Source organism: Rousettus aegyptiacus, unplaced genomic scaffold (genome assembly GCF_014176215.1).
Source record: "Rousettus aegyptiacus isolate mRouAeg1 unplaced genomic scaffold, mRouAeg1.p scaffold_m13_p_13, whole genome shotgun sequence".
NCBI classification, from domain to species: domain Eukaryota; kingdom Metazoa; phylum Chordata; class Mammalia; order Chiroptera; family Pteropodidae; genus Rousettus; species Rousettus aegyptiacus.
In genome coordinates, this window is record NW_023416288.1 from 31,577,164 (window position 1) to 31,596,841 (window position 19,678).

Sequence of the window (19,678 nt, forward strand, 5' to 3'; positions counted from 1 at the left end):
AAGGACAGGGCACATGGGCATGACCTGGAAGTCAAATATATCACTTCCACTTATATTTCTTCCACTAGAACTTAGTTGTATGACCTTAAAGTACAGGGAAACTGGAAAACATGGTCCTTATTTTGTGAGGCCATGTCTCTAGCTAAAATTCAGGAGTTCTGGTGCTAAGAAGGGAGAATTGATTTTAGGAAACAAATATCGATCTCTGCCCTAGGCATAGTTTAGATTAGATTAGAGGAATCTAATCTTTTCAATGTCCCAGAGTTGATCATGTTCAGGCAGGCTGCCTCACACTGAAAAGCTCACAGGAGCCTGATGTTTAAAATCAGAATGCAATAAAAATTACTATGAAAATATAACTTCTAAGGAGACTGGATGGATGGGTTGTTTTAAACACAATTGTTCCATGTATATGAGCTGCACGGGATGCAGGGGCGGGGTACATATTATCAGAGGGTTGCTTGGTAAGCAAAGAACCACAAGTCCTCAGCACATAATGGCATCCGGCTCTACCAGCCCGTTGCTTCCATCTTCATACCAGACAGGCTACTCGCACCGGTTTCTCTCCCTGGCAATGTTCCAGTGGACCCTGCCAGCCATCGTCTCTTGAACTCTCAACGGGCCATGTCCTATTTGCTGACTCGCCTCCTTTTTGACCAACAGCTTATTTCTTTTTCCTTTTATAGTTAAAATTTACACCTTTTGTGGCTCTACACAAAGCTACCACAACAATACTGACTATATTGCCCATGAACAGTGTATTTCTTAAGAGATGTTAATAACCTACCAGGTTTTATTCCTTCATACTCAACCTTGGAGTTCTTTCTGTTTCACCTTCTTTCTGCTCTTTATGGTTTTGATCCCAGCTACCACTCCACTTCTATAATACTTGAGCTTTTACTTATCATTGTGTGTATGCATTTATCATTTCATGTACTTATGACTCTTTTAGGGCAAGACCTTCACTGCATATCCCCTAATGTCCCACCATGGCCCTCCCAAGTATAAATGATGTTGATGATGACCACAGGATGGTGAATGCCTCATCGGCACAAGGCTCATGATGTGGCTGTCACCTGAGCATGAGACAGTTAAAAGTGCCTTAACAAAAGTAAGGATGGTGCCAGGAATACAATATTAATAAAAATTTAATGACACAGGCTAGTCAGTAAATTTAAGGACAGAAGCTGTAGCTTTCGCACTTTGCAGTTACAGTAAGAAAAATGAAAACATAGCATGCTTTTAGAAACCTTAATGTAACCTTGCTGCATTTCCTCCATGTTGCATTAAGACTTCCCAGAGTAGCTGTGTGTGTGTGTGTGTGTGTGTGTGTGTGTGTGTGTGTACTCACACACATGCCCGTTCTACTTCAGGATTCAGTGAGTGATGTGGGGATGCATGACTGGCTTAGTGAAATTGGGTACTTAGCAGTACTAAGACCAGATGCCCACTAAACAGAATGCCAGAGAAAAATTTTGGCATCTTGTTCTTTTGGAGAGGGGATTGAGTCTGATGATTCCATGACAAGCTGGTTTGAGTCTGGGTGAAGTCACAGTCCATAAGCCCTCTGAACCCAGCAGACCAGGCCAAGCTATTAAATGTGAATAATTAGAACATGCAGCTCAGCCACTTCCTCATGCCAAGGAAATGGGAATGGAAGTTTTGATGAGGAGAAGAGATGGGAAACTTTTAAATGATGTGCGCTGGGAGTGTTTATGGGGTGAGGAAAAGGGACTAAGAACCCAAGAGCAGATTGGGAAGGCGTACCCTGGGGGACAGACTAAAAGGAAGCCAGGGACCGCGTACTCTCAGAAGGGCACTGGAGAGTGTCCCCAGACAGGAAGAGGAAAATGGTGGTTATGGCCAGAACCAGGCTTGACTATAGAGGGAATGGGAGAGTCAGGTACAGACCATTTAGGGGAATTTATCCGAAGATAAAGAGAACTAGAAAAGCAGATGGGAGGGGCAGTCAGGTCAGGGGAACCTCCCCCTCTCCTTGGAATCCAGCTTTGTGGGATCAGGGTCTTTTGGCAACATCACATGTCGACACTATGGAAGCAGAGGTGACCCATAGTAACAACGGAAAGAGCTGTTGGTGCTGGAAGTACTCCGCACTGAATATGAGAATCCAGGATAAATGGGAATCGCTGGCATAGATTCAGGAAGCACCAAAAAATAGAATGCTTGCTGTACCCAGATGGGCAATAAAGGAACGAGAGAGAGACACTCAGTGAGGGGGCCTCTTGGCCACCTCTGGAGAGTGGCCTTTTCTGAGCTGAGAGGTTCAGCAAAGGAAGGTGTACGCCCTCCTCTGGACCAGTGTGCACATACTTTACCACTGGTAGGGTTGGCCTATTATGTGATGAAGTGAGCCTGCCAGCCTGCCCGGCTTTCAGGGGGTCAAGAGCCCTAAAGGCAAAGTAAACTGTGTCTTTTGGCTTATTAATGGGTTGGTTGGTTGGATTTGATTGTTATTGTTGCTTTTCGGTTGGTTCACAAATCAATTGTGGGGCGACATGTTTAGAGGCTGAAAGGAAAAGCCAGGAAAGAGAGGAGCCGAGAAGCTGTAGAAGATGCAAGTGGGTGGGTGGATCAGCAAGGGGGCTGGGTCTCCTTGGAACCAGAAGGGAATGAGATCAAGGGAAGAGCATTGAGGGCAGTCTATTTACAGATAGACGTATATTGGGATGATCTGGCACCCCACGAATATCTATTAGGTGCTGGGTCTGTGCTTGGCACTTGTCTAAAATTCAGTAAAGTAGGCTCTTAGCAGTCAGCCTAGGCATTAAAGAAAGGCAAAATACTTAGAATAGCTTTTTGGGTTGGGTTTGACTTTCAACGAACAATGAACCGAAGAGTAGATCCGCGAGAGACCAGTGGAAATTGTCCAGCAAGAATTTATAGTGGGTCTTTAATGTCTGCAGAGTAGCTAGCCCATGTTCAAAAACAAAGAGAAATGAAAAACAAAAACAAAACGCAACCGAGAAATGCTTCATAAAAATAGTAGGATCTAGTAAAAAGGGCAAAGCAGCCAGAGAGACACGACACACTCGCAGGCTCCTCTTTGCCCTGATGTTACCTCATTGTTGTTAATAAGTACGCAGTTTCTGAATTCCCAGGAGAAGTGGAAAAGAAAAGGCAAATCTGCAGTTGAGTGAAAGCACAGCGTACCAGTACAATGCAGGGGCCTATTTCTAGCAATGAAGGCTGATGCATATTAATTCATTCAGCCGGCCCTATTGTTTATAATTCTTGCTTACATTTGCTGTCATGCATTGGAGTTAAAATTTACACCCTTTTTTGGATGCAAGAAGTTATTTTTATTTATCCTTCTTTGTTAGCTGTTTCACTTCACAATAATTAATCAAATCACTAAAGCAGCATCGAATTGGGGAGTGACGATTTATTTGCATTATTTGGCTTTTTGAACGGGGTATCGCTGAGGGTGAGGACTCTGCCATAATACGGCCCTCTTATTTTATGACAGGTTGCAATTTTCTTGTAATGTTAGATGTGGTTCATCTAGATAATTATGCTAAATTAAGTAGTCCTACACATTATAGAAATGGATGTTAAGATACATTAACCAACATTAAGAATTTTAATTAGGTTCTATATACCATGGCCATATACATTAAACAAGAATTCATCCAAAATCCAGAATTTGAATGTAATTCCACACAACTCAAACAAATTATTAATGGAGGATGGGGTAACCCCGACTTCCCAGCTTTTTCTCTGATATGGAATTTTATAAGGGGTATTAAGGCTACACATAAAAGCGAAAAGCCCTTCTAGTTAGGAATTCACCTCAGATTTTCTCTAGTCTGTCCATGTCTTTCTCTTTTGCTGTTCATGTATCAGTAATGGGGAAAATGGTCAAGAAAAGCAACTTGGCAGCTCCTATGAAATCTTAGTGCAAAGTGCCGAAGAAGGAAAGGACATGAGCAGAGAGCCACGCCATGGTGACGGCGGCCGGATTCGTTCTGCCTCACGTAACAAGGCTTTGTATTCACATCAGCTCTGCGACCATAGCTTTCTCGTGGGACTGGTGAACCTTATGCCGGTAAAAGAAAGAGACCTAGAATTCCACACCCCACCCCTTACCTGGAGGTCCTAGTCCACCAAACACTGGGGTGGGCGTGTCAAGGTGCAGGGGCTGTGTTAAAGGAGCTGTTACTATATAAGAGCTGGTCCCCTCTCAGAAGGAGAGGACTATTAGGGAACATGGCACTAAATTTAGAGGGGGTCGCAGTTTAAACAAAATGATTAAAGAGTATGCAACATGTTGATCCTCTGTACTAAATTTTATTTTATTTTTTGCAAGCAGCTGAAACCAACTTTGACTGCTTGCCAAAATTAATATGTTGCAGTCCTAACTCCTGGTACCTCAGAATGTGACTGAATTTGGAGATAGGACCTTCAGGGAAGTAACTAAAGTAAATGCGGTCATATGCATGGGCCCTAATCCAATATGGCTGGAGATTAGGATATAAACATGCACAGAAGAAAGGCCATGTGAAGAAAGGAGGAGGTGGCCATCTACAAGTCAAAGGGAAAATTCTTGGAAGAAACCTGCCGACATCTTGATCTTGGACTTCTAGCCTCCAGAACTGTTAAAAAAATAAATTTCTGTTGTTTAAGACCCAGTCTATGGTACTTTGTTATGGCAGCCCTAGAAAACAAATACACTGCTCCTCCCACCTCTTCTTAGAAAGGTGGAGATTTATTGAAAAGATATTAGGGAAGCGCACATTACTTCTGGAAGAGCCTTGGATAGTAATCTTGCGGTGGGGGGGGTCCCATTCTTGCAGGGTCCTAGGACCTCGGTTGCAGGATAAAGTTTGTGGATTTGCTCCCCAAAGACCTGACATTAATGAGATTTGGCTCCAACCACTCTAGCTTTCAAGTGCTTCAGATGATGCCTACATTCCAGGCTCAGCTGCTGTCAGGTGCCCACTCCTCCACCAGTCAGCTGACCACGGGGCTGACTGTATGTCAGCCCTTCCCAGAAGAGGGGTGCATACTGGAGCTGGCCTGTGCTCTTACTGATTTGAAGGTACTGCTGTTTGTCCTGTGTCTAAAATTGTTGTTATGGTGCTATCATCACTTTCACAGAAATAAAAATTCTGCCACTGAGAGCTACCCTTGACCATGAATACTTTCCTGCCTCATCTTCTAAAGTCAATATCAGTGTTTTATTTCTTTTCTCCTCACTTTTAGTGGCTTCCTACTACCTTCGGAATAAAATCCATGCTTCTCGTACGGTTTATAAGCTCTTTACAATCTGGCTGTTGCCTTCGTATTGCATTTTGCCTCTTGCCAGAATCCACCTAACACTGAGCTTCTCATTTCCTGAACTTGACTGTCAATTTCTGTCCCTCTCGTCTTTGTACAAACTGTTTCCTTGGTCGATATTCTCCCTTTCCCTCCTGCCCAGGTGATCGCAAATGCATTTTGCAAGGTTCAATATGAAAATTGTCTCTTGTGAGAAACATCCTTGACTTTCCCCTGGTCATTGTCAACAAATCATTATTTCTCTGTGCAACCATGAAATAGTTATTTTTTAAATCCATCTCCCCTTTGAAAATATGAGCTCCCCAAGGGTAGTAGTGATGTCTTAGTCATCTCTGATCTGTAATCTCAAACTTTGTGGGTGCTCATTTAGGTCCCTGTGGTTGGTTGGGCATTGATGATGATGTAGGCTGTTCACAAAGCAGCTCACATCCACCTGCCTGCTGGTTAGGACTGGAACAAGCTTATTTCCGAAAACCCCATACCATCGTGTAGTCTGTGGGTAAGAGGCACCTTAATTGACAAATGACAATACCTGGGCTTTGTTACATCTCACAGCATAGAATATGTATATGAATCCTAGCCCATAGATTTGCATGCACAATAACACATGATGTATTTTCTCTAAGCTGATGTGATTTCTAAATCTGATCAATGGTCCTACCAGCTGGGAAATTCGACCTCCTCCTTTTGTGCTCCTGAGGCCATTTATTAAGCACCTACTATGAGCAGTACAATATGGAAGATATATTGTTGAAAATTATTATGATAGATATATATATAATTGCACAGTTATTTTTAATTGCATCACATTCTACAGCATTTGAGGCAGCACAAAATTGAATTAGAAAAAGAACTCTTTCATACACACAGAGCACGCACACACACCAGGTCCTGAAGTAACATTCCATTCAATGTTGTTTTGTTATAACATTGATGAGATGTTATAGGAACTTAACTCTTGTTTATATCGATTAGCCTATGATAAAACTGTTTTTGATAGATTACATTGTTTCACTTGAAGTCACACAACCTACTGATGATGACGTTAAGTGAGGACTTAATGTTTATGTGTGCATATGTGTATATATACACACACACACACATGCATATATGTGGTATATGTATATATAATTAACTGTGGAAAGTTATGTACTCTATTATTTGTGATAAGATGTGATAACTTGGTATGAAATTTCACTTTAAGAAACTTCCAAGGGAGTTTAACTTAGAGGTTGTTTAACTTAGAGGTTCTCAGCCAGGGGCAATTTTTTACTCTATCGTCTTTCAGAGGGCATTTGGCAATGTCTGGTGACTGAGAATGGGAGACCCACTGACATCTAGTGAGTAGAGGCCAGGGATGTCGCTAACCCTACAATGCAACAAGAAGGCCTCCACGACAAAGAGTTATCCAGCCCCAAACGTTAATAGTCTGAGACTGAGAGACTACTTCAACTGTACAAAACTTTCCCTATGATTAAAGTCTTGCTTACAATTTTATTCTTAAAGCCCACCCTGAGGAGCCCATCAAGACAAAAAGATTAATGTTACTTGGCATAGTAGAGTCCCACTTCCCTGTCCCCTTCAAAATTTGGTGGAAGAGTATCGAGTGACAAAATGACTCTCCGTAAAACAATTTTTTAAAAAACAAAACCTGAATTTTTTATAAACCATTTATTTCGCCCCACCAGATAAATTGCTTAATTTAGTGGACTAATGTTGCCTGGGTATTTTAAGGGGTAATTCAGGGAGATAATTTTTTAAATGGTGAGGGTAAAAGTGGAAGCCATGCCTTTTCAAAAGTATCTCTAGGTTTTACCGGAAGAGGTAGGAATTTAGGTTTTGCTACTGTTTTATTCAAGCCTTCGCTAAGTGCTGCATTATTTAGTGTTTCAGGTAGAAGTGAATAAAGAGATAAAGAAGAGAAGGAGGAAATGAAGGGTGGGATGCAATTTATCCTGTGGAAGGAAACCTATAAACTTCTCATTTAGTTCTTTATTTCTCATAGTTTTTTATATCATAAAAAAAGTCCCTTTAGATTAGCCTTCAGTTTGCAAAAAATATTTAAAGAGTATTTGAAGGGATTTTTAAATTATTAGCTTTACCTTGGGCACTGTTATGGGTTGAATTGTGCCCTCTAAAAATCCTATATATAAGTCCCCAGAGAACTTCTGGTCACGATGGTGGAGTATGTAAATGCTGTGCTCACCTCCCCTCATGACCACATCAAAATTACAACTAAACTACGGGACAACCATTAACTGCCTGAAGACTAGCTGAACAGAACTCCTATAACAACAGATATGCAGAAGCCACTTTGAGACTGCTAAGAGGGGTGGAGATGAAACCTGGACTGGTTGCACAGCCACTTGTGGCAGTTAAAAATCAGGAGGGATATCTCGGCTGCTACGGTCCTCCCTGAGGAGTAAGGGGTCCCAAGCCCAAACCAGGCTCCCCGACCTAGGGTTTTTAAGGGACCACTCATGAACTTGCTTGCTGGCAGACTCACTCACTCTGAGCTACAGCGCTTGGGCAGCAAACTGAAAAGGGCCAGCGGCATACAGGGAAGAACTGAATTGTCTGGCTTCAGGGTGAGGGCTGGAAGGACAGCTTTCTCTCAGACAGAAGTGCTGGGAGAAGCCCTTGTTCCTTTGCTCAGTCCTCCTCCCTCCCAGCTTGCAGATGCCATATCTGGGTCTCCATCAACCTGGCTAACACCATTTTCTCTGCCCTGGCGATTCCCTTAGAACCTATCCCACCAAACTTTTGGGCTCACCCAAGCTGCTTCCATACAAATAACCTGTCTTGTCTTGTGCTATGGACTTTCCTAAAATCTCTCAAAGGTTCGCAAACCTCAAATGAGCAGCAATGTGCCTTCTAGCTCTTGATTAGCAGCCCCAAGCTTGGCAGTAGCAGCAGCCAAACTTGATTTTTTGAAGCTTAGTCTCTCTCAGGCAACAACAAGCCTATCACAAGTGGCAACCATCTGCACATCACTTTGTAGTTTATATCAAGTGGCCCCTGGCAGGGTACAGGCAGCAGATGACCTTGGCCTGCACCAGAACCCCTCCCAAGAGGTGCCAGAAGCAACACATCCATTGGCCAGCTTTAGACACACTGGAGAACCAGCCAACCACCTCCACAAATGACACACCAAAAAAGATAGACTGGGTAGCCATCAGAGCCCCACTAAAGTTAATCCTGCTTGTTGGGTCAACCTCTGCACAGCAGCTCCTCTGCTATAGTCAAGGCCAGTCCTCATAATCAATCAGCCTGAGGGTCAATCTCTTTCATTGATGTGCCAACAACAATCAAGGCTCAGCTACAATAGGAGGGTGCACACAACCCATACAGGATACAACCCTGGAGCACCTGGCTCAGGGGACCAGAGAGATTGCGCCACTGGGCCCTGCAAGATACCAACTACATAAGGCCACCCCGCCAAGACTGGGAGATAAAGCAAATCTACCTAATACATAGAAACAAACAGAGAAACAGCCAAAATGAAGAGACAAAGAAACATGTCCAAAATCTACCAGAAACAGTTTAAAACACTGGTCATAAGGATGCTCAAGGAACTTAGAACTTCAACAAATAGGTAGTAAGCATAAAAAGGATATAGAAACTATAAAGAACCGGTCATAAATGAAAAAATATAATAACTGAAATGAAGACTATACTAGAAGAAATCAACAGCAGATTAGATAAAGCAGAGGATTAAATCAGCAATTTGAAAGACATGGTAGCAGAAAATACCCAATTACAACAGCAAAAATAAAAACAAATCAATAAAGATATTATAAGGGGCTCTGAGACAACATCAAGTGTACCAACATTTGTATCATAGAGGTGCAGAAAGAGAAGAGAGCAACGAACTGAAAATCTATTTGAAGAAATGATGATGGTAAACGTCGCTAAGCTGACAAAGAAAACAAACTAGAAAGTGCAGAGAACCCCAAACAAAATGAACTCAAAGAGGCCCACACCAAGACACATCATAATTAAAATGATAAAGGTTAAAGACAAAAAGAGAATCTTAAAAGCAGCAAGAGAAAAGCAGTTAGTTATCTATAAGGGTGTTCCCATAAAACTGTCAGCTGATTTCTCAATAGAAATCAGGCCAGAAGGGGTTGGCATGAAACAGTCAAAGTGATGAAAAGCAAGGTCCTACAACAAAGATTACTCTACCCAGCGAAGCTGTCATTTAGAAGCGAAGAAGAGCTAGAAAGCCTTCCGGACAGGAAAAAGCTAATGGAGTTCATCAACGCCAAACCACTGTTACAAGACATGTTAAAGAGATATAAGAAGAAGAAAAGAGATAAAAAAAATATGGATAGTAAAGTGGCAATAACTACATACCTATCAATAATTACTTTAAATGTAAATGGATTAAATGCTCTAATAAAAAGACATAGGGTGGCTGAATAGAGAAGAAAATGAGACCCATACATATACTGCCTACAAGAAATCCACTTAAGATAAAAAAGAATACACATAGACAGAAAGTAAAAAGATGGAAAAATGATATCTTGTGCAAATGGAAGTGAAAAAATCTTGGGTAGTGATACTTATATCAAACAAAATAGACTTTAAAGCAAAGGCTATAACAAGGGACAAAGAAGCCCTCAGCAATTCCACTTCTGAGTGTTAACCTGAAGAAGTCCAAAGCACAAATTTGAAAAGGTATATTCATCCCTATGTTCACTGCAGCATATTTACAACAGCCAAGATTTGGAAGCAACCTAAGTGCCCATCAACTGACAAATGGATAAAGAAGAGGTGGTATATATATACAATGGAATATTACTTGGCCATAAAAAAGATCAAAATCTTGCCATTTGCAACAACATAGATGGGCCTAGAGGGTATTATGCTAAGTGAACTAAATCAGACAAAGAAAGCCAACTATCGTGTGATTTCACTCATATGTAGAATCTAAAAAACAAAATAAATAAACAAACAAAACAAAAACAGACTCATAGATACAGAGAACATTTTGATGGTCACCATTGGGGAAATAGTAAAAAGGGGAAAAGGATTAAGGAGTGTAAATTGGTAGTTACAAAATCGTTATTATGGAGCTGTAAAGTACAGGATAGGAAATATAGTCGATAATAATGTAATGATATGTATGGTGTCAGATGGATGTTAGGTTTATCGAGGCGACCACTTAGTAAGTTATATAAATGTTTAATCACTATGTTGTACACCTGCAACTAATATTCGACTGCAATTGAAATATAAAAAGTTATTAAAAAGAAGAGAAATCCACAGTACCTCAGAATATGACCTTATCAGGAATTGGTTTATTGCAGATGTAATTAGCTAAGGTAGGATGAGGCATACTGGAGTAGGGTGGGCCCCTAATCTAACATGACTGGTTTCCTTATAAAAAGGGGAAATTTGAATATAGATACTTGTACAGGGAGAGCACCATGTGAACATGAACATGGCCGAGGAGAAAGCTCTGGAACAGAGCCTAACTTCGAAGATTTCAGAAAGAAATGACTCTACAAACACCTTGATTTCAGACTTCTAGCCTCCAGAACTATGAGACAATACATTTCCTTTGTTTAAGGCACCCAGTTTGTGGTACTTTACTACTGCAGCATTAGCAAACCAGTGAAGACACCTATGTATCTTGGTCCAGTCCTTGGTAAATATTCTCTAGAGTCTCATAACTTTTGGATTAACTATAACTGTGTTCTTCAAATGTGCATTTGGATCATTAGAGAATCTTGCTGAAATGCACATTCTGAGAGAGCAGGTCTGGGCTGAGACCTGAGACACTGCATTTCTAACCAGCTTCTGGGTGATGCTGAGGCTGCCAGTCCACAGACCACACTTCGAGTAGCAAGACTGCAGCATTCCCAAATAGCAAGAGTAGCTGCCTCTCAACTCTGGCTGCATGTAAGAATCACCAGGGATGATTTTGCAGTGCAATATATTAGGGTCCACTATGGATGGGACGTGGGCATCGATGTTTTTAAAAAGCTGTCCAGTGATTCCAATCTCCAACAAGGTGTAAGAACCACTGAACTAGGGCATGATAAATTAGAGATTTATATTCCATCATAAGGCTTGATGAAATCAGAAACGTAGAACAACAGAGGGTATCCCTGTGCTAAACATCTGGGAGAAATGATAAACGGTACTCTTTCCCCGACGTTGTGTTTGTCTAAAACAGCTGAGCATGATCAACAGCTACTTTCTCATCATCGGAAGAAACCAGGGAACCTCTATTTAATAGGACCTAACACCAAAAATCTCACCCTTCCCCGCCAGACAATCTTCAGACTCCTGTTCGTCCTACCTGCTTGCGAAGCCTGGCTGAAGTCTCTCATCCTCAGAAGACATCTCTCTTTCCTCCTTGGTGTTCTCTTCAACTTTTTGATTTCTCATTTCGCCTCCGCATCTTTGGTTCTGCCCTTTGATTCACCCCCTGCAGTGAATGAATGGCCTCCGCACCCCAAGGCCCTCCTCAGCTCAGCTCCAGAGAGCCTAGCCCAGAGCAAAGCCCTGGGTCTCCAGCTCCAAATGACGGGGTTCAGGACAGACAAATGCATGCATCCATCTATCCACCCACCATCTACTCACCCGTCCTACCACCCATGGATCCATTCATCCTTTCATCCGCTCACCCTTCCATCCATCTACCTACCCATCTGTGTATCTGGACGTCCAACAAATACATCTACTATGTTAGGTGTTCGAGAATAAAATGGAGGACATGACAGCCACAGCCCCCTCCCTCACATGAAACCTGAAGTACGTAAGGACAGCTCTTGAACATCGCATATGAGATGAGGATCACAGAAGAAAGCGGGTAACTGTGGGAGGATGTAGGAGGAGACATTAACCTCCTTGAGACAGCAACGAGAACTTCCAGAGGAGATGAATTTTCAGCTAAGACGCAAAGAACAATCAGAAGTTGTTCATCAGTTGGTGTGATAAGGATAAATAAAGTGTAATAGGAAAGAAATGTCTTAGTATCAGGAAAGAATAGGGTATTTAAAAAAAAAAAAAGACAAAACTGAAAACAGCTCAGTATGACTAAAGCAGAGAGAGTAGGGAGAGGGAGCAGTAAGAGAGATAATGCCGATGCTGGCCCAAGCCATGCGGGGTAAACCCAGCAGCGGAGGCTCTATCCCAAGTGCCCACGAATGTAACTCTGGTTCTGTGACTCCTAAAGTTCCTCAGGATTTTGCTTTTCATTGCTATCTTCAGCTCAAGGAACGCATTTTCTGAGCATCCATGCTACGTCGGGTGCTGTAGGGCTGGGGCAGCAGGCGAGAACAGGAAAAGGCTTTGTGCCTGCTTTCATGGGGCGTGTGGTCCCAGACGGACGAGACCGTCTCGTGCAGGACAAAGTGAGTGCCACAGCGGGAACGCATTACAGGCCGCAGAAGAACAAGGCTTCCATGTAAATGCGCATGCGTCCATTCATCCGTGTACTGTAATCTATTTAGATTACATTAACATAATAAATATAACCAAAAAGCGCTTAGCTATAAAAACACCTTCAAATGGAACCTAGGCATTTTGCTAAGTTCGAGGCTTTGATCTGAGAAGGAGCATTGGTTCTCCGAGAACACTGATCAGGATGTCACTGCGTCCTTTCCTTGTGGTCTGTATAGCCTTCTTCCTCAAACCACTTAGGATAGAAAAGCAACTCATCCACTCCTGAAGGGTCAGTTTTATCAAAGTAAAAAGTAGATAATAGTGTCTGTAGGAAATGAAATAATGGTATACGAATGAATGTTTAGCATCCAGGACCTTCAGTCAAAGATGGAGGAACCATTAGGGCTAAATTATAGAGGAGGCCTAAACTTTGTGCTTATTTATTCTTTTCCTGTCGGGATCTACATAGGGAAAGAAATCCTTTTGTTTTTCTTCCATAAAATTTTAGTGTGCCAATTTAGACAGCTCTACAGGGGCACGGCTACGGCGTTGAGGGGGGTCACCGCCACACAATCTCTCTAACCAGCGAGAACCGAGAGGCTGATTATTTAACTCCATTTCCTGTGGGGCTTTTTTCTTAGTGGGATGACTCAATCCCACAGAAATCCACAGTAGGGGGACCTAAGTTGGGACAATTACATTGAATCATGTGCCTTCCCCAAACGATTTACTCTGTGGGGGAGTTCCCAACTCGTGCCTGCCATTCTTTCATAGAAGCCTTATTTTCTTTGCCTCAGTGGGAGAGGAAATGGATGTTATCACTGTTGTATCCAGAAAGGCCAATATATGCCAGACACATGCATTTCGTAAACATTATTTTATAGGAAGCTAAGGGGATTTTTTTTTTTTTTCCTTTGAAGAGTCAGAAGACTGCTTGGAAGGTGTGTGTTGCTACATTGGTGTTAAAAAGTAAATAAACTGGGATGGAATAAGTCAAGGAGAATTAAGTGAGGGCAAAGGCTTCTTGGGGGTGGGGGAGGTGTGGAAAGAAGAGGAGGGGGAAAGGTGGGCGATCGGGTCTGCCAAGATGGAGTCTGATGTATAACCAAGGTAGTACCAATCCCTGTGTATGTATCTTGTGACCAGAAATTAATTGATGTACATGCAACACTCATTTAATTTGCCTAATTACAATTTGTTCACACCCACACCACAGGGCTTTGTTACAAATGATTCCCCAGCCCAGTCCACTGGGTGGAGGGTAGAATGTCACTCTGCAGTAGTTTGCGGGGGAAATTTGCATATAACATCTCCCTCACCAAATTATTAATTGGCTCCCAAGGAGGGACTGGTTTCCAAGGTTCAGCTTAATTACTATTCACGTCAAGGTTAAACATCTGCCTGTGGTAGGCAGGGGTACCTGCTACCCCGCCTGCACTCACTGCTGTCAGCATCATGTTTACACTCACAGCTAGGTAGCTCTTGTCAACACATCCTTGCCATGTAAACAACAGTAAATGTTGCCGTGACACTGTTTATGCTGATCGCCCAAGGTTGTGGGGGTCGAATGTAAACAAGGAGAGGAGGAGGCGGGGCTGTCGCTGCTCTGTGCGGTGCCCCACGCAGGCACCAGGCTTGGGGCTGTGCTCTGAGGAGGAAACTGGCTCAGCCAGGGACCTCAGGGGATCTCACGGGTCCCCTTTCCTCCCCTCCCTGCAGGGTGCAACACCGCTGACCCATGCTGAGAAATATTCTCAACTCATCTCCCAGGCATCTTTGAGTTTCTCTGGGTTCGGAGGTGAAATGATTCCCTCTCCCAGCCTTGCGATCCACCAAATGAAAAAGTTCAGTGTGGGAACATTAAGCTAAGATTTTTTTTGTGACTCTGCACAGATAATTAGTGGGCCAGTCTTCACTTTATGTACCAGCGTCACTGATTTAAAGACCAAGCTTTAGGAGGACAATTCCTGCTAAACCTGACTTCAGTCATGACCAGCAGGTGCTGTAAGCATCTGGACATCAGTGATTTTGATGTAAGCTTCAGGTGCATTTCAGATGTCCCCAAGTCTTTTAGGTCCTCCTATGCAATTGACCTGAATGGGACAGTTGGGACAGTTAGGTTAAAGAACAACTCCACTTCCTGGACTTCTCCACTCTTCTCTAAAAATAACCAATACACATTGCATATGCTATCTCTGCAACTGGAAAACCACATTCCATTTTTCATACCCCATATTCCATTGAGCTTGCTAGGGGGAGACCAATTTTAGTAGCAAGAAGAGATAGAAATTAACCTAAAAGTACAGTTTCAAAATAAATCAAGAAATGAACAAGAACAGAGGTTGGCAAAATACAGCACATAGAACAAATCTAGCCAACTTCCTGTATTTGTAAATAAAAATTTACAACTTCCTGTATTGGAATACTGCTGTGTTCATTCATTTACATATTGTCTGCTATAGACTGAATTATGTTCACCACCCTCTCAAATTCCTACATTGAAGCCCTAACCCCTAATGTGACTGTATTTGAAGATAGGGCTTTTAGGAGGTAAATAAGGTTAAATAAGGTTATAAGGGTAGGGTTTTAATCTGATAGGATTGGTGGCCTTATAAGAAAAGGAAAAGAGATCTCTCTCTTCAGGAACACACCTGGGAGACAGGTATACGAGGACACAGGGGGAAAGCAGCCATCTACTGCCAGGAAGAGAGGTCTCGCCAGACTATGACCATGATGACACCCTGATCTCAGATAACCAGTTATCCAGAGCTGTGAAAAATAAATGTCTGTTCGAGCAGCTCCACGCATCCTATGTGGCTGCTTTGAACTATGGCAGAATGGAGAAGTTGGATAGAAACTGTATGACGTGCAAAGCCTAAAATATTTACTGTCTGTCCCTAAAAGAAAAAATTTGCTGACTTTGATGCAGAAAGCCACCTTCCCAAAGCATATTTAGAGACTAAAACTATTACATAATGAGGGTATATTAGAAGCAGGCAGCAATGTAGCAGTTAAACACACGACTATAGATACCAATTAACAGGAAGATACAGATTAGAAAAGATAGAAGTTGGTATATGGCTAAATAGAGGCGGAGACCTAATGATGGAAGTGGATTGAAAGAAGTGGAAGAACATAATTGAGTGAATGTGAAGTTTAGGGCAGGATTTTCTATCAACAGCAAATTTAAAATAGTTGCTTTCTAAAAGTAGGGAGAGTTACAAACTTACACGCCTGCAGCAAACAGGCAGGTGGTGTGTGAGAACCCGACCAGGAGCACCTTGTCCTCTGCCAAAATGGTTGGATATAGTTTAGCACTAGTTGATTCTTGTCAGTCCTTCTGATTTCATGAAAAAGGCCAAAAAATCTGGATTCTTGGATGAAATCTCCCAATTTTTTAAATTAAAAAGACACTCAGTCCTACAGAGCAATGTGAGTAAAATCCTTGACTCATGAGCCACTAGTGTTAACATATATTATATAAAAAGTATTTTTTAAAAAGAAAAAGAAAAGAAAAGGAAGTTTTTCTTTGCTGATTTCCTTAGTAACTACTGAGGACATTTCCTCTAAAGATGCTGGCGTTTCAGAGAGGTTCAGCTGCGGTATTTTTCCCATGTTTCCAAATTTAGCCCATGGATTACCATCGGGGTGTCACTCAAGCCCCATTAGTTCCTCATTTCAGGCAGGTGTAATGTGGTCTGATGCAGAAAACATTGACAGGCTTTAATTGCGCTTAATTGCCTTTATTTGAACAAATAATATATATATATTTGTTTATATATATATACACACACACTTTTTTAAAAAATGGAAAGCAAATCAGGCGGGAAGATCATGTTCTAGGAAATTTATAGCTTCCAATATTAATATGTCTGTAGAAAATGCTAAATGACACTGAATGATGACATTTCTTGCAGTCTGTTTGGGGCAAGAGATTGTAAAATTAGTTGCCTTATTAAAGCAAAACTTTCACTGCCTCTGGCACATCAAATTTTTTAAAAGCATAGTTGAGTTGCTTTAACATTACCATTTTACCATTTTTTAAGGAGAAATTACTGTGGCAGAGAGCAGGAAAAAGTTGTTTGGGCCCAAACTTATACTGAAAGTCAGAGCTACAACGAGAGGATCCTATGCTTTGCAGGAACTGAGGTTAGGTTTTGTGGCCACTTTGTTTCTTTAAAAAAGCTTAAGTTAATGTCGGCATCTGACAGAGATTTCATATGTACTAGAGACCCTCTTCCCAGAAGGATCAGGACCACTATTGGTTACTTAGTCAAAAAAGTCAGTTATGATGACAAAGCATTTTAAAAAGATTCATACATAGCTTATTAAACATTTTATGTTAATGTAAAATTGTAACTGGACATTAACTTGCCATTTTAGGTTTTTGAAAATAGGTCCTCTGATCAGAATTTCTCACTTTTCTTGCATTAACTATACCCACAATCCTCCATGCATAGTTTCCAACTTGCTTTCCTCTCTAAATGGAGGGAAGAATTAATACACAGGCAAAGCAATCTGATACTTGAGTACTTCCAGACTATAATTATTTCCCCCTAATCTTCATTTGATTCCTATGTACATTAAAGTTTAAAAATAACTAGTGGACAATTTTTGGTCACAGTGGCACTGTTGTTTCATTTTCTAAATTATTCTCAAACATTACAGTTATATGTTTTATATGTAATTGTTCTGAGTGTGTGTGTGTGTGTGTATAATTGTTCTGTATATATACAGAATATATAATATATATGTATTCCGTATATATATAGAATCTTTGTTATTTATTCAAAAGAGATAATAATAACCATCACAAGAATAGCTACTATTTGGCAATATTTTTGTCTGACAATAGGGTTGACTACTACCAGCTGGCAGTATTCAATAAGGATAACGTCCAAGAGGGAAGAGAGAGTTTTGTTTAATTCTGTTATCGTTTACATGGAGGTCAACTCAGAGAACTCCTACTGTAGTAGAGCATGACTTAAAGAAGAAAAATAGCGTGCAAGGCAAAGCCTTTCCCTTCCCCACATGTGATTCATGGTCAGTCACACATAACAGACAACCCGTAAATCGGGGCCTCTCCTCTGGGCCCTAGACCAGCTGTGCACCACACACTCCCAGTGGGCAATGCACGGGGTGCTCAGACTCACCTGCTCTAAACTACATGCCTAATTCTCTTCCCCCAAACCGGCTCCTCCTATGATGCTCCCACTTAAGTGGCTGACACCATCATCCACCAAGGGCTTCCACCTAGGAGCCAGCTCTCTTCTGTGAGGAAGGAAGCCATGTTCATTTTGCTCTTCATACTTCTCCCTAATTTGCCTTCTCCTCTCTATGCCCAGTGCTTTGGCTCATAGACTTACTGATCAATGCAGCTCTCATAGTCTCAGTTCTACAGTCCACATACCTGCCAGAGTGATCTTTCCAAACTACACTTGTGATCATCTCACTCCCCTGAATAAATTCTCCACTGGCTTGCCATTGCCGTCAGGATAACGTCCAAACTCTTTACCCTGGCATTCACAATTAAGCCTCTGCCCGCGTTTTCAACATATCCAAACATATGCATGTGCTTTACCCCAACCACACTGAACTATTCCCCCAAACACATCAGGATATTTCATACCTTTGCTGGTTTTGCTTCCTCTGTCTGTAGCACCTTTCCTAACCACGTCCTCTGGCATGCCCCCTGACTTACTTTGCTCAGCTACTAGAATTCAGCTTGTGGGTCACTTCATGCTTTATAAATCTTCCCTGAGCCCTCCCCAGTAATGAGCCTCTCCTCTGCACCCCTCAGAATGCTATTAAAATACTTACTGAATCTAGTTATGATTACTGACTTTCTTGTCTGTCTTTTCTATGAGATCGATGTTTCTCATACACATCATATTTTGTTCTCCTCTGTATCTCTTGCATGAGTATAAAGCCTGAAACATGTTGAGCTTAATATTAACTTGTCAGATGAATGAATGAATACATGAGAAAAAAGTCATAAACAGAGTTTTATTATGCCTTACCTACTAGAGTATTCTATTTAGTAGTAAACTGATATACAACTGAGTAACATAATTAAAGGGAAGGTAACTTTAAAGTACTGGAAATTTTAAAGCTTATTAAAGGACAGAGGAAGGGAAACCATAGCTACACATATATTAGCAAGAGCACCTATATTACTACCACACAATGATATAATTATGTTATGGTTTTATTATGGGGAGTTTGTGGCTTACATTTAACATATGTATCAAATATATATAAATGTATGGTAAACTCTATTGTGAGACAAAGATATTGGCAACTGGCAGCTATTCTTGTGATGAATATTATTTCTTTTGAATGAATAACAAAGATTCTGTATATATACAGAATATAATACATTACATATATACAGAATATATACAGAATATATTACATATAATTCTGTATATATAATTATTATATGTAATTATATATTCTATATATATACAGAACAATTTTATATATATACAAAGAACAATTATATATAAAACATATATAATTGTAATATTTGAGAATAATTTAGAAAATGGAACCACAGTGCCACTATGACCAAAACTGTCTTCTAGTTATTTTTAAACTTTAATGTGTATAGGAATCAAATGAAGATCTTATTAAAATGCAGATTCTGATTTGAGAGGTCTGGGATGGAGCCTGAGATTCTACATCTTAACAAGCTCCCGGGTGATGCCAATGCTGCTGGCTCACAGTCTCTGAGGGGGAGCAGTGTACCGCAATTATGATTAATCATAAGAATACCCTGGGATGTTTTGGCACTCCAATTCTATGGTTGTGGTAGATGGAAAACATGGCCAGAATATTCTGTAGCTACTCCAATCAAGAGATGGAATCTATCCCTCCATGTCTTGAATCTGGGTTGCCTGGTGACTTGGTTTGAGTCCAAGTTCAGAAGTGTGGGTCTCAAGAGACTTTGCAGCTTCTGCCTTTGCTTTTTAGGAATGAT